The sequence below is a fragment of the Sphaerodactylus townsendi genome, linkage group LG07, assembly GCF_021028975.2.
Source record: "Sphaerodactylus townsendi isolate TG3544 linkage group LG07, MPM_Stown_v2.3, whole genome shotgun sequence".
NCBI lineage: Eukaryota > Metazoa > Chordata > Lepidosauria > Squamata > Sphaerodactylidae > Sphaerodactylus > Sphaerodactylus townsendi.
Window position 1 is genome coordinate 124,762,627 of NC_059431.1, and position 14,502 is coordinate 124,777,128.

The window sequence follows — 14,502 nt, forward strand, 5'->3', positions numbered from 1 at the left end:
AAGACCTTCAGTAAACACTCTCTTAGTTGCACTTACGCCTAATAGTTAGGAGACTATAGTCACTGCTCCAGAAGCTGCACTCTGGAAAGATCTGGGTTCAAATTGTTGCTCAAGTTTTGAGCAAGAATCTCAGACGATCTGTTTGCGACTCTCTAAAGTGAGAAAAAGCGCCTACGCCTCCCAAAGCATACCTTTCGAGAGGATTTTAAATATCCAGATGAATTAAAGAAAATCGACTACTGCTGCTGAAAAGAAGCTTTTTAAATCAGTTTTAGAGAAGGGTGTGGATATATTTTTTTTGTTAAAGGCACTGGAAGCTGCAAGCAAGAGTTTGTTCATAACCTCAAGGTCATCTATCCCTGAGGAGAGGGCCCGGCTTGTGCAAACGTGTCCACTTTCTCTGCTCCCGTCCTGGTCGTAGCCAGGCATTGACCTTCAGCTGCTGAGGCCCGTAAACAAATCAGAGTTCAGGCTCTTGCAGAATGCAGTATGTAAACAAATCCCAGCAAAACTAAGAGATGTCACGACAGCCCTCAAATATTCTGCAACAGGTCATCCTATACCAGACAAAAGCTTTTACATACTTAGTCTGGAAAATTTCTCACAATTGTAAAGGCACAGAGGGGGAATGCACCCCACCCTAAAAATATTTAGATTTTAAATACATGTAATAATTTTATGTGACATAAACTTACTTTGCTTCTTTAAGAACACAAACATTACCTAAAGTCAGCACATAAAAAGGTACTTTGCTATATTTATGAAATCTCAAGTCTTAGTGTGACTCAGGCCGTTTCCGCACGGCCGCCTTGCGCCCCCACGCCGCCAAGAGTGCTGGCGGCGTGGGGGCGGAAGCCCGTTCACATGCATGCATGCGAACGGGCCAAGCGAAACCGGCAGAGCGGCAGGCTCCGCATGGAGCAGCCTCTCCCGCCTGCATTACTCACGATGTCCCACCGTCGTGATGCAGCCTGCTGGGCGTCCCGAAGCCCTGCGCTGCCCTCCGACCCTGGAGGTGGAGTGTGGCGGGCTCCCGGCGCCAACAAGCGATAACTTTGAACATCGTGAATGAAGCTGAAAGAACAGCTCTTCAGCCCTTGGTTCGCGCAGCGCCGCGGGCAACAACCTTTAAAAGGGTTGTTGTTTAAATGAAGACGCCCTGAGAGGAAAGAGCGAGTCAGGTGCGCCGCCTATGCGTTGCGGCAGCGGCTATCTTGAAACGGCGGCCTGGGGGCAGCGGTTTTACCGCCCCCAGGCCGTCATTAATGGGCCGTGCGGAAACGGCCTCAGAGAATAACTAGACTACCCAGGATTAGAGAGGAGACTAAGCATATTTCAGTTTTTGCCAAATGAGGAACCAGGGATAAAATAAGTGGAAATCAGAAACAGTGGACATTGGGATAAACAAATAAAGCTTTTTATTACTTGGCCGCTGGATACCATCAGCTGCAGAACATTAAAATCCTCAAGGCCTGTTATTGTAGGGCAGTGGTGGCGAACCTATAGCCGCTGGTGCAGAGGAGGTGGCACTCGAAACCCTACTCTGTGGGCACCGCATGAGCAGAATTGCTCCCCACATCTAGGCTGGCCTGGGCAGCTGGAGCTCAATTATTAGCATTGAAACCTAAGACCTAATTTTGGGGAGCAGTGTAAGTAACCCTGTAAAGCACTGTTAAACCCCACTGATTTTCATGCAAAGAACAAAAGCGCAATCCTTTACCTGGAGTAAGCTCGGTTGCTGGCAATGGGGCTTGCTTCTGAGTAAACCCTCCTAGGGTCATGATTCACCCTAGAGGGATGCCGCGGTTGCTTCAAAGCAAATGAGCCACCCGACTACCACCAAGCTTACTCCTGAGTAAGCGCCGCTTACCGAACCAACCATTTTTCTAGAAGCAAACCTCAGTATTCCGGGTTAAATTGCCATGGTGGCACTGCGATGATAATAAGTGGGTTTTAAGGTTTGCAATTGGAGCACTTTCGGTCTCAAAAGGTTAAGCTACATCACTGCTGTAGGGACCCAAGGGTATCCCATGTCCCACGAGAGCATGCGTGGCGGCACCCGCCCTCCCATAGAGTGGGGATTGTGGAAGCCCGAACGGGGAAGGCAGTCATGCCCTGGGCGCCATTTTAGGCCTGGTACACCACTGCTACCTAGGGGCGCGATTGGAATGAATATGTTACCGTGGCAGATGGGAACTTCCTTTCATGCAGACACTAATTCTCTCTTGCATTTCCAAAGGAAAAATCAGCATCTCACTTCCAGCCTAACTTTGGGACTAAGGCGTGACCAGTGGATCTGGTGGAGACTCAAGGTTTTCAACATTATTATTTTGGGTAAGGAATAATCACACACTGGCATCACGAGTAACTTGGGACAAAGGTAACAATATAAAACCTGCCACAGAAACAATACCTGGGTACCTGGGGAAATAGCACCAATTTCAATGATTCCTCCCTAATTAGAATTAACTTTTGGAAGATCTTTTTCACAGAAGGCTCATGCAGGGGAACTGAAAGTCTGCAAGCATTAGACCAAACGCTTCACTCTTTCACCCCCCCCCACTTGAGTAGCTTGTGATTTGATGTGTTCCTGCCAAAACCAGAGATCAGTTACTTTCACAGGCTGCAGGAATAGCGAATGCAGGTGAGAGAATTTAAGAGAGCTGTACACATCTGGGAACTGAAATTGCCTGATATGAGAGTTGTCTTACACCCGTTGTACAAAACACTTTCGAGGAAGGGAGTGGGGGCAGCTTGTCTCCCTATTTATAGCACAAATGTCCTTAAGAACACTTGGAAGTAAGCTCCATGGAATAATATGGAACTTTCTTCTAGAGTAGACCTGCTGCATAGAGACTATTCCCTATATCACCTCAAGGCGCCAAGTGTGTAAAAGCTGCACCACTGCTCAGGTGGTGAGCTCCTACATCAGAAACCACATCCCGCCTTTCACACTGGCTTGGAGGTTGCACTTTACGAGAACAGATTGAAGCATGAGTCATCCCTCATCCACATTTCTTCTGCACAGCTTTATTTATTTGGCCTCCTAATGGCTTTCCTTAAGGTGTGCTCTAAGCCGAGCAGTCAGGGAAGGCAATTTATTGTGCCGCTTAACTGCAAATCAACCTTGCAACATTTCCATTTAAACAGTGCATGAGTCCAGTCATGTAACTAGACATCTGGCATTATCTTAAAACAATCTGCGATCCTCTGAGAGATGCCAGCCACAGATGCAGGCCGAAGCGATCAGGAGAGAATGCTTGCTAGAACACTGACCGAACAGCCGAGGAAACCACACAGCACCCCAATCTACCGACATCCATCTGCCAGCCTCCCCTTTATAACCCCCCTCGCACATACACCAATTTAATCCATACACCAACTGCCCACGGCCGGCTGGGCTGCGCCGTGGGCTTCCCCTCTCGCCCGCCCCATTGGAGCGGGGTGGACGCTTTCCCGGTGGCCGTCGAGCCCGAGCCGCTGGCTTCATCCTTGCCCACCCTGCAGACAGCAGGGCAGGTGCACCAATTGCCTACATCAGCTGGGTCACGCTGCGGGCTTCCCCTCTCGCCCGCCCCGTTGGGCCCGGGGTGGAAACGTTGCCTCCAGCCGACGGCCTGAGGCCGAGCTGCAACCCCATCCTTGCCCATGCAGGCAGCAGGGCGGGGCAGCATCCCATCAGCTTCTCAGAATGGCCGAGGTAAAAGGTAAAAAAACCCAATATATAGTGTTATCTTTATTTTAAATGTCAAAAATTATTTGTGGCTCCAAGTGTTTCTTTTCCCATGGAAAATGGGGTCCAAATGGCTCTTTGAGTGTTAAAGGTTCCCTACCCCTGATCTATATACATTGTGTTGGACCTAGAAGGGAGGAATCTTCTGTCTATCTCGTCCATTTATAAGGTCCCATATTAAACACAGTCCAATAAAGGCAGTATTCCATAGCACCACTTTTATGCCTCAATAATGAACACATAGCGGGCTCTGAAGGAATGAAAAATATGTGCGGAACTTCCACAGTATAAAGGGCTGTTTTCTCCCCAGAATCAATTACAAGCCTGCTGGGAACAGTTAAAATGAAAACACTGCACTAAAAGTGAACATTCATTCCAACTCGTTCCAGCCCAGGGATTTCAGTAAATTTGCTTCTCTTTCTTTAAAAAAAATAGCAAAATAGAGGGTATATGTGCCATCTGTGCAAGTTTTAATGTTTGTTTCACCTCATCCCTGGATTCAGGTGTCAAGTAATTATTCCCCTGTTCTGTTTGTTTGTTCACTGGCTTCCCGGATTTGGTCCACTTCACCATGACCCTCCTCCCAGGTCTTTTAACCATCCCTGAGAACAAGCCCCCAGGCCAAGGCAGCATCCTAGACACCCCATCACCAACACCCAAACTTCACCAAACCTGGGAGGTATCATCAGGAGAGTCTTCTTGCAAATTACCACCCGAGACAATGGTTGGTTGGGGACCCAGTCAAAGTTAAAGCTATGAGACTCTCCCCAAAGAGTGCCCCATCACCATTGTTTCCAATGGAGAGCTAATAGAAGATGGGGATGTACCTTTGAGGTCCATGGCTTTGGACCCCCCTGAATAAGCGTCACACCAAACCTGGGTGGTACATCATTAGGAGAGTCTCCTAAAGAGATACCCTGAAAGTTGGATGCTGCTGGCACAATTTCTTCAATTACTGACAGCAGGCACCCCCCCAAATTTCCCCAGGTTTTCCTTTTTTAGCCCCCTACTTTGGCATGGATTTAAAAGGGAGAATCCCTGAGGTCTGATTTAAACATTTAAAAAGTGATGCTGTTTCAGGGGTGGAGGAGAGAATCAACCCAAAGAAATAGCATCACTTTCAATGTTGTTTTTTTTTTTAACTGGAGACCCAAGATTCTCCCTTTAAGATTGCTAAAAGGAGGAATCTGGGCTCCCCTAGTTTAAAACACCATTAGAAATGATACTGTTTAAGGAATGGATTCAACATCACTTGTTTAAACTAGAGAGCCCAGATTCTCCTTTTAAATCCACCTTAAAGGTAGAATCTGGGGTTCCCAGTTTAAATAACATTGAAAGTGATGCTGTTTCCCCCAATTGGGGGGACTGGATACAACACCATAAAATGTTTTCATAGCAGTAATGAAACATTTTGAAAACATTTTGAAAATGTTTTCAAAAAAATTATTTCTGCTGTGTGGCATGGCTTACTGCTGTGAGTTGGGGCTTGTTCTATAATGTGATGGTGACTTTGAAACGGCCTGGTGTAAAAAATCATTGTTTTTTCACAATGGGAAAGGGTGGCTGCCCATGGGGGGGCACCAAACTCCAGTTTGCCTAGATACACTGCTGGTAGCGCTACAAGGGAGGCGTGTTGCACGGACACGCCAGCGCCTGGGGGCATCAAACACAGGTTTTGCCCAGGGCTCCAGTTTGCCTAGTTACGCCACTGCCCCTGTGAAAGGGTCGTCCGACCCCCAAAGGGGTACTGACCCACAGGTTGAGAACCACTGAGGTAGACCTTAGCATTTCTTGGTTTTGTTACAGGAACAGCATTAAAATCCAGCCTTTTTTCTATCCCCCTTTCTTCCAAAACAAAACTCTCCTTTTCCAGTTGCTCAACGGATATTAAATCCCCAGGGTTCTTTCCCCCCATCCACATTTAGACAATAGCATTATTATTCTTGCTGTTTTGTGCTCAATCCTTCCAAACAATTCAGTTCATTTAATTTGGCTTTTCATTGTCTTTGCACAAGGAGGCGTTTTTAGCCAGTTCTGTACTACAAGATTTTTCCCTAATCGACATGGCCAATTCAGACCCCTCCGGCTTAACAAATCAATGAATACAGGACTGGGGGGTGGGGGGGGGGGAGAGACACCCTGCTTCCCCTTTCACATATTTTGAAACAGTGGTTTAAAAATGTCACAAATGTGTTTATTACAAAACCACAAGGTTAGCGAAAAAAAAGCAAACTAGAAAAGGCCAAAGAAAAGCTTTACTATGAGGGAGAAAAGTGGGAATACAGAATACTCATGTGGCAGTTGTGGGGGAAATTGGACCTGCTGGATTCCACGGTTTTATACAAACCCAGGAAAGCACAGACCTTACACTGGTCTATGGTACCTTGGCAAACCTAATCATAGGTAATGGCTGCCAATCAAAGGTCTTGTTCAACAATCGCTGAAATTATTCCGTCTGCAACAGGAAAACTTCTCTTAGCAACTAGCCATCCAGCCAGCATTTGATTAAAACAAACAATCAGCGTCACACAGCCATTCCAAAATAAAGATATGAGCTAAACAGAGGCCAAGCGGAGAGCTTAAACGGTATGAAGCAGTCAGGGAACATAGCATATGACAGTGGTGGCGAACCTTTGGCACTCCAGATGTTATGGACTACAATTCCCATCAGCCCCTGCCAGCATGGCCAATTGGCCATGCTGGCAGGGGCTGATGGGAAGTGTAGTCCATAACATCTGGAGTGCCAAAGGTTCGCCACCACGGGCATATGATCTGTTCCCAGAGGTCTTTCCAGACCCAGAACTCGTGAGTGCGTCAGCTGGTAAAAGACGGGATCTTCAGGGAGCAGAAACAACACAAAAGCACAGACCGGCCAAAATGCAACTGACACGCATGTTTATAAAAGAAGGGGCTATTTCTAAAAAGACCCCATCAGCTTGGGGGAGAGGGTATTTTGAGCAGCAGGATTGGATGAAGGTACTTAAAGCCCCCCCCCCCCCCAATCCCTGCCCACAATTTCAAAATATGTATTTACTTGCATTTGGAATTTTCTGGAGACGACCTGCTTGTGGTACTGCTGGGAATGATTAGGAAAGGAATTGAGAATAAAACTGCAAGGATTGTCATGCCCTTATATAAAGCCGTGGTGCGACCGCACTTGGAGTACTGTGTTCAGTTCTGGTCACCACATCTCAAAAAGGATATTGAAGAGATAGAAAAAGTGCAGAGACGAGCAACGAGGATGATTGAAGGATTGGAGCACCTTCCTTATGAGGAGAGGCTGCAGCGTTTGGGACACTCTTTGGTTTGGAAGGAGGAGGAAGTACTGAGGGGGGATATGATTGAAGTCTATAAAATTATGCATGGGGTAGAAAATGTGGACAGAGAGAAATTTTTCTCTCTTTCTCACAATACTAGAACCAAGGAGCATCCATTGAAAATGCTGGGGGGAAGAATTAGGACTAATAAAAGGAAACACTTTTTCACGCAACGTGTGATTGGTGTTTGGAATATGCTGCCACAGGAGGTGGTGATGGCCACTCACCTGGATAGCTTTAAAAAGGGCTTGGACAGATTTATGGAGGAGAAGTCAATCTATGGCTACCAATCTTGATCCTCCTTGATCTCAGATTGCAAAGGCCTTAGCAGACCAGGTGCTCAGGAGCAGCAGCAGCAGAAGGCCATTGCTTTCACCTCCTGCAGGTGAGCTCCCAAAGGCACCTGGTGGGCCACTGCGAGTAGCAGAGTGCTGGACTAGATGGACTCTGGTCTGATCCAGCAGGCTCGTTCTTATGTTCTTATGGATGGAAGTGATATGAAAGAAATTAACAAGGGCACAAAGCCAAGATGTGCGCCCATCGTGGGGACAAAGGCACTCCAAAATAAACTGGTATCTGTTCCATTAAGGTTGCGATGCGCTCTAAACATATGATTTATTTAAAATATTTATTAGTGCATTTTTTCCTTACAGAGCTTAAGATGGCTTAAGACACAGTTAAAATACATTAAATAAAATACATAAAAAAAAAATAAAACAACAAAAATTTAAAACCACAATTCAGGACTGAACCCGCTATGGGCACAGCAACAAAATGTCTGCTACAAAATGGCTTCCGCAGCCAATCAAATCTCCATTTGTCATTCGGAAACCTTGCCGGGGAAGAGTCCTGCCTGGCCCCACCCATTCTTTGGCAGATGCCAGAAACGGTGCTGCTGGGGCCCAGAGGCACTACGTGGGGGGTGGGGGCGGTTTTGACTTAATCAGATGCAGTCATAGAGTGCTGATTTCTTTCTCTTCTTAAAGTCAGGGTGCCAACACTCATCTTTGCACACAAAATGGGCAGTTAGTCTCTATTTTAACAAAGCACTAGGACAGTTTGGTTCCCAAACTGTTTCAGGCTGCCACCCCATTGGCTCCCTGGCCACATCCTGAGTGCCCCCCCCCACACACACACATATGAACACACATCTCTTTCTTAGTATGAGGTCTATTGCAAATTCAAAACAACTTCCAACACTGTAAACACACACATGTATGTATTTCCATACATACACGACCTAGAAACACGACCTAGAAAAAGGAAAAAGGTTGAGCTGTTCTAGCAATACGAAAGGGTTTGTTTCCATCTCACCCGTTATGTCTTCACAGTTTTAATGGGACGGATGTGCTCAGTGCAGGGATATCTGCTTCTCAACATCAGGCTGTGAGGCACTAAGAGGAAGCCTTCGGTCCCCACACTCAGCTATTTCCAGCCTGTTTCTCTGCTTGCAAAGAAGTTGGGTGAGTGCACTGAAGCCCCGCTCTAATAAATGGGAGGGTGGGAAGGCAATAAAGTACATCTTGACTTTGTCCCACAGTGCTACTTTTCTTTTTAAAAGCCTTGCCTGGCAAAGCAGCAGCAATGGGGCTCTTTGCCTTGGCTCCCACCCCCTGCCCAGGTCTACACAGCAAGGAGAGTGCTGTTGCAAAAAAGAAATCTTGCCTTGCAGTGGTGTGGGGCTCTTCACCTTGGCTCCCCCTCCCATCTGGGCTACACAGTGAGAAGAGTGGTGCTGCTTTTCCTCTAAAACTCATCGTCACCAGGATGGAAGGTGCTCTATCTATTGATCTACTTCCAGGGACAATGGGGCCAATTGGTCCTAAATTACATCAGTAGCTCAGAAAGGCTTTATGCAGAGGCACTTCCTAAAGTCTCTGCCTTAAGTATTTAAATTTAGCTGAGGCTTGAGTGATTTAGGATGGGATCTTGTTGTTAGGGAGATTGTATCTGAAAGGTGGGGGAAATGCAAGGAAGCAGCAATTGCTTGAGAAATGTTTTCTCAAGGGTACAGTATCAGGGACTTCCAAAGAAACAGCTTAGCGAGGTGTGGTGCTCAGGAGTTCTACAGACTCCATTATGTTAACGGAGTACTCTGGCAGAGTGAGATAATCAAAGATGCATGTCCTTGTTATGAGACTTCCAGATAGTTGCCTGGAGTAACTCATAGATTTGCACACAGATTGTTTTGCCTTAGGCTTGCTTTCAGCTTGGACACTCTTCTAACCACCCATACAAACATGGAAACTGGCATTTTGCAGCACATAGCATGAGAAACAATATGAAATCCAATATTTCATAAGGCAGGGTATACAGGGCAGGGTTACACTAGTCGCAGCCAACTAAAGTAGATCCTGTACAGCTTTCAAGGCAAGAGATGTTCAGAGGCGGTTTGCCATTTCCTGCCTCTGCGTAGCAGGGCTAGACTTCCTTGGTGGGCTAGACTCCCATCCAAGAACAAACGAGGGTCGATCCAGCTAGCTTGTATCACCCAGGCCAGGGAAGATAAAACATGCAGGGTAATTATACCTGTGAAGCTCAAGAGATTGGAGGAAAAATAAACCCAAAGCTTGCTTACCTGTAAATGTGGTTCATCTGGAAAATGTCTCACATGCAGCCACACCCGCCGCCAGCTGATGCACAATCACTTTTCATGGGTCGGGATGTATAGTGGCCAGTCCTATCCAAAGGGGACCCTGCGTAGGAAAGCCATGCAGGCAGCAGCTGCCCCTCCAACAATCCCCAGGTGCAGTTTGAGTTTCAAACCTGCTTTGCTCTAGGAACAGTCGGCATTCCAGGACCTATGGATCCAAAACAGAAGACTGTGGTTATTTATCTAGAGGATGTCTGTTCAGAATATATTTTGAACTTGAAGGATGCAATAAGCAAACTTCAAAATAAGGCAACATATCATAAACAGTTTGATTCAGATGTAATGCCAAACTGCAATTTATAACTTCCTTGTAGTTTATAACAGCACCAATAAGTCTCAGATACCTCCTCTGTGTACTGTGATGGCCTTCCTCACCTTCCTGTTCAACAGCAGACCATAATTTGCTGCCGCACCAAAACGGGCAAACTATGGTTTACATAGATCCTGCAAGGCCCAACTGAAAGCTATAATCAGTCTGCTAGCGAAGAACCATGTTTGGGAATTTACCCACAACATAAGGTAAAACTACCCAACGTGGCTTTAGTTGACTTTACATTTATCTCCAAACGATTAATATAATGACTAACAACCTTAACTTTTGGTCTTCCAAGAGATCTGGATATCTTTCTGGATGTCAGGGGAGACTGAAGGAAGATAGCTGACCCTTGTCATTCTAAAGGAGAAATACGAGTATTTCACCCACCCTGCCTCATTCTCCAGAGTTTGAGAGGCTCACAAGCTGTGACAGTCTGATTGCATAACCTTCCTTGGGTCCTTGGATAGGTAGCTATGAAACTGCATCAGCCTGGCTGGTGGGCTAAAACAAGAAAGACAGAAGGACGGCAGGGTGGCAATTAACGATTCAACATTGAGATTGGCCAACACGCACTAAGCTTGCTGTCATGTAGGCAGCTCCTTGTTTTGAGGGTTTTTATAATGCCTCGAGGCTTCCCCTTGCTTTTCCAGGTTTTCTTTCATCATGCATATGTAGTCTGCCATTTGTTTTTGAAGTGCTACCTTTCAATAAAGCATTTAATCCATATCAGCGACATTAGGATTGTATCAACTAGATCAGTGATGGCGAACCTTTTCGAGACCGAGTGCCCAAATTGCAACCCAAAACCCACTTATTTATCGCAAAGGGCCAACGCCGCGATTTAACCTGAATAACCCCCTCAAGCAGGGGTCAGCCTGCTGTAGCCTCCAGCAAGTCCCACATGCGCCACTCTGCGCCTCTCTAGCATCTCTGCCCCCCGCCCCCTCCCGGGCAGCAGCCACCTAGAGCACAGGCACCAGGCCTGCCAGCTGAGTCCTCCCTGCTTGCTGAGGTGCACGCACATCAAGTCCAGCGGCCCAGGCCAGTCAAGATGTGTGGGGGGGGGGCAATTCCCCCCCCCCACGAGACGAACTCTGTGTGCGCGTGCCCACAGAGAGGGCTCTGAGTGCCACCTCTGGCACCCGTGCCATAGGTTCGCCACCACTGAACTAGATCATCAGAATTGGTTGTTTTTAGATTGGATTTCATGGGTTTTGTGTATGGATTAACATATGACGGCCAACGCCAGCTGAAGATCTGGCAGCTGTGATTTCATGAAAACAATAATAATAGCAGCAATAATAACATCCCTGTGGTGTACAATGATAAGAAACAGTTCTGCAAAGCTCTACTCATGACCTCAGTTCTAGCCTGACGGAAGTTGGTTTCAGGTAGCTGGCTCAAGGTTGACTCAGACTTCACAGAATCATAGAGTTGGAAGAGACCACAAGGGCCACCAAGTCCAACCCCCTGCAATGCAGGAACACACAATCAAAGCATTCGAGACATATATTCATCCAGCCTCTGTTTAAAAACCTCCAAAGAAGGAGACTCCACCACTCTCCCAGGCAGTGAATTCCACTGTCAAACAGCCCTGACAGTCAGGAAGTTCTTCCTAATGTTTAGGTGGAATCTCTTTTCCTGCACCTTGAATCCATTACTCCATGTCCTAGTCTCTGAGGCAGCAGAAAACAAGCTTGCTCCCTCTTCAACATGACATCCCTTCAAATATTTAACCGTGGCTATCATGCCCCCTTTAACCTTCACTTCTCCAGACCAAACATCCCCAGCTCCCTAAGCCTCTCTTCGCAGGGCATGGACTCCAGACCTTTTACCATTTTGGTTGCCCTCCTTCCATCCTTCCGAGATCAGTAAAATGAGTACCCAGCTGACTGGGGGTAAAGTGTAGACAATTCAGGAAGGCAATGGCAAACCACCCCATGAGCAAAGTCAGCCTTCATGGGTCAGTAATGACTCGGTAGTTTCACAGGGGACTTCCTTCACCTTTAATATTTTGGAATCTATGTCTTTCTACTCATGGTTGTGTACCCACTGAGGTGATAAGAACCTGCAGGAACACAGGCCTCTGGCTTATGAGGAACAAATTAACATTTACTGTTGTTGCAACTAGTCCCAATAAAGATATTGTGTGGATCGCGGTTTGATTTTGCAACACATGTGGTTTCAGTGAAAATAACATGGCAATTCAGAAAGTTACTGGACGGTTTGAATGTGCCGCTGTTGAACTGAGAACACAGAACGACTGTAGAAATTTGCTAATAAAGAGAACTGAAAGCATCAACAAGCTGCTAGAAAAAAAGATCTACAGGGGGGGAAAGATTCAGCATATAACCAGAAAGAAGTAGGACACAACAGGAACTACTTTACTTAGAAAAGGGCCCTTTTTAAATTCTGGAGTATAGGACACTCTCTTCACTGCCACTACGTAAGGGGCTATTCTGCCCAAGAAGATGGTTTCTTACAATGCTTCAGACCAACCAACAAGTACAATGGACTAATACAGTGATGGCGAACCTTTTCGAGACCGAGTGCCCAAACTGCATCCCAAAACCCACTTATTTATCGCAAAGTGCCAACATGGCAATTTAACCTGAATACTGAGGTTTTAGTATAGAAAAAAAATGGTTGGCTCTAAGGCACGTCACTCGGGAGTAAGCTTGGTGGTAGTCGGTGGCTTTGCTTTGAAGCAACCTACACTGCTTCCCCAAAACTAGGTCCTAGGTTTAATGCTAATAATCTCCCTGAAATAATTACACTATTATCTCATGACGGACTCTGTGCACGCGGGCCCACAGAGAGGGCTCTGAGTCCCACCTCTGGCACCCATGCCATAGGTTTGCCACCACTGGACTAATATGAACACTACAGGATGTTGGGCAGTGTTGGATGTTGGGATACTCCTCTGGCTGGAGTATCCCAAAAGGACTCTGGGATCCTATCTGACTATTCTGACAGCATTTCAATGAATACTGTCAAAGCACATATCCAAATGCTGGTGGGAATTTGTGGGAGACGACATGCCCGCCCACGGCCGCCTCTGGAACTTCAGTCCATTTCTCACAAGTGCGGTTCCACCATGCCAAAAAAACCATGAAGGAAAACAAACCCTTTCAAAAAACTACTGGGTTTCAGGGAGGGAGAAAGGGGCGGGGGAATAGACAAGTTCCAGATTTATGCTTTGGAATCCTTCCGTTTCCTTTATTATAGCATAAATATTTAAACGGATACAGGAAAAACCCATCAGCGGTACTTTAGTAGCAGGCCAGTTGGTAGTCTGCCTTCTGGGATCTTCCATTACCGTTCGGTAAAGAGTAAGCTTAAGCTGCTGGGCACTCAGAGCGCTCAAAACACCTTCCTTGACGCAGAAATCCATCCTCTAGGAGGATCCCCCAATTAAACGACTAACTCACACTTTTTTTACCATAAAGATCTTCACATGACTGAGGCCCCTTTCAAACAGCTCTTCTAATCCATGTCAGCAGCTGGCGGATAATGGATTTTGGGTGTCATTTTAGACACAATCACTGGGGAGTCCAGCTGCTAACGGATGTATTTATTTTAAAAAAAACCTTTTTATACAAAGCTGCCTTGACAAAGTGAGCTTAAGCTGGTTTTTAAGGAAACTGCTTTCTCCCTTTTTCAGCTCTTCTTTGCGCTTTGGATTCGCTGTATAAAATGTCTGGAGTGCTTCTGAAAGGCCCCCCCCCCCCCCCCGACTTTTCCACGACACTTCCACGACACATTCTTTTTTGCATTTTTTTTGCACACTGCAACTTTTGTGCTAGACCATTATAGCGATTCAGTGCTACGTTGCCAGCATTCAGATACTTGAAGAATGCTAGCAACGTAGCATTGCATTGCTACGTTGGTCTCGTCTAGTGCTATAGCACAAAAGTTGGAATGCGCAAAAGAAAATGTACCATAGGAAAAAGTGGGGAAAAAATGTGTCAATGTTTGAAATGGCCGGAGCACTTCAGAGACAGCTCGCAGATTCATTGAAATGCACTGTATGAAATGCCTGTCCCAGTATTGCTTTGCTTGGAACCTGGACCAACATCAGAAAAGATCCTGTTTAGAATGTTAATCTGAAAGGAATGTTAACCTTTGAGCCGCAGAAGGCCATTGCTTTCGCATCCTGCATGTGAGCTCCCAAAGGCACCTGGTGGGCCACTGCGAGTAGCAGAGAGCTGGACTAGATGGACTCTGGTCTAATCCAGCTGGCTTGTTCTTATGACAGGTACGGGGGTGGCTGGGGTGGGCTAAATTATTTGTGTTGTTCCTGATTTCAGCTCTTTTGTGCCATTATCACATACAAAAATAAAGACAGCTATTTGTCCATCCTGAAGAGGATGGTTCAATCTTGCCAGAACTTGGAAACCAAGCAGGATCAGCCGTGGTTAGTATTAAGATGGGAAGACACCAAGGAATCCTTGGGGCAGATAATGGCAAACCACTCCTGATC

At 46.4% G+C, this 14,502-nt stretch overlaps 1 protein-coding gene across 1 annotated transcript in view; it reads right to left on the reverse strand.

Moving 5' to 3' along the window:
- The window catches only part of NDST2 (N-deacetylase and N-sulfotransferase 2), a 146,030-nt gene that overhangs the window by 61,767 nt on the left and 69,761 nt on the right, over positions 1 to 14,502 (reverse strand). Inside the window, exon 3 of the mRNA XM_048503065.1 lies at positions 9,629 to 9,851. The gene's annotated coding sequence lies outside the window, so the exon portion shown is untranslated. The remainder of the gene's footprint in view (positions 1 to 9,628; positions 9,852 to 14,502) is intronic.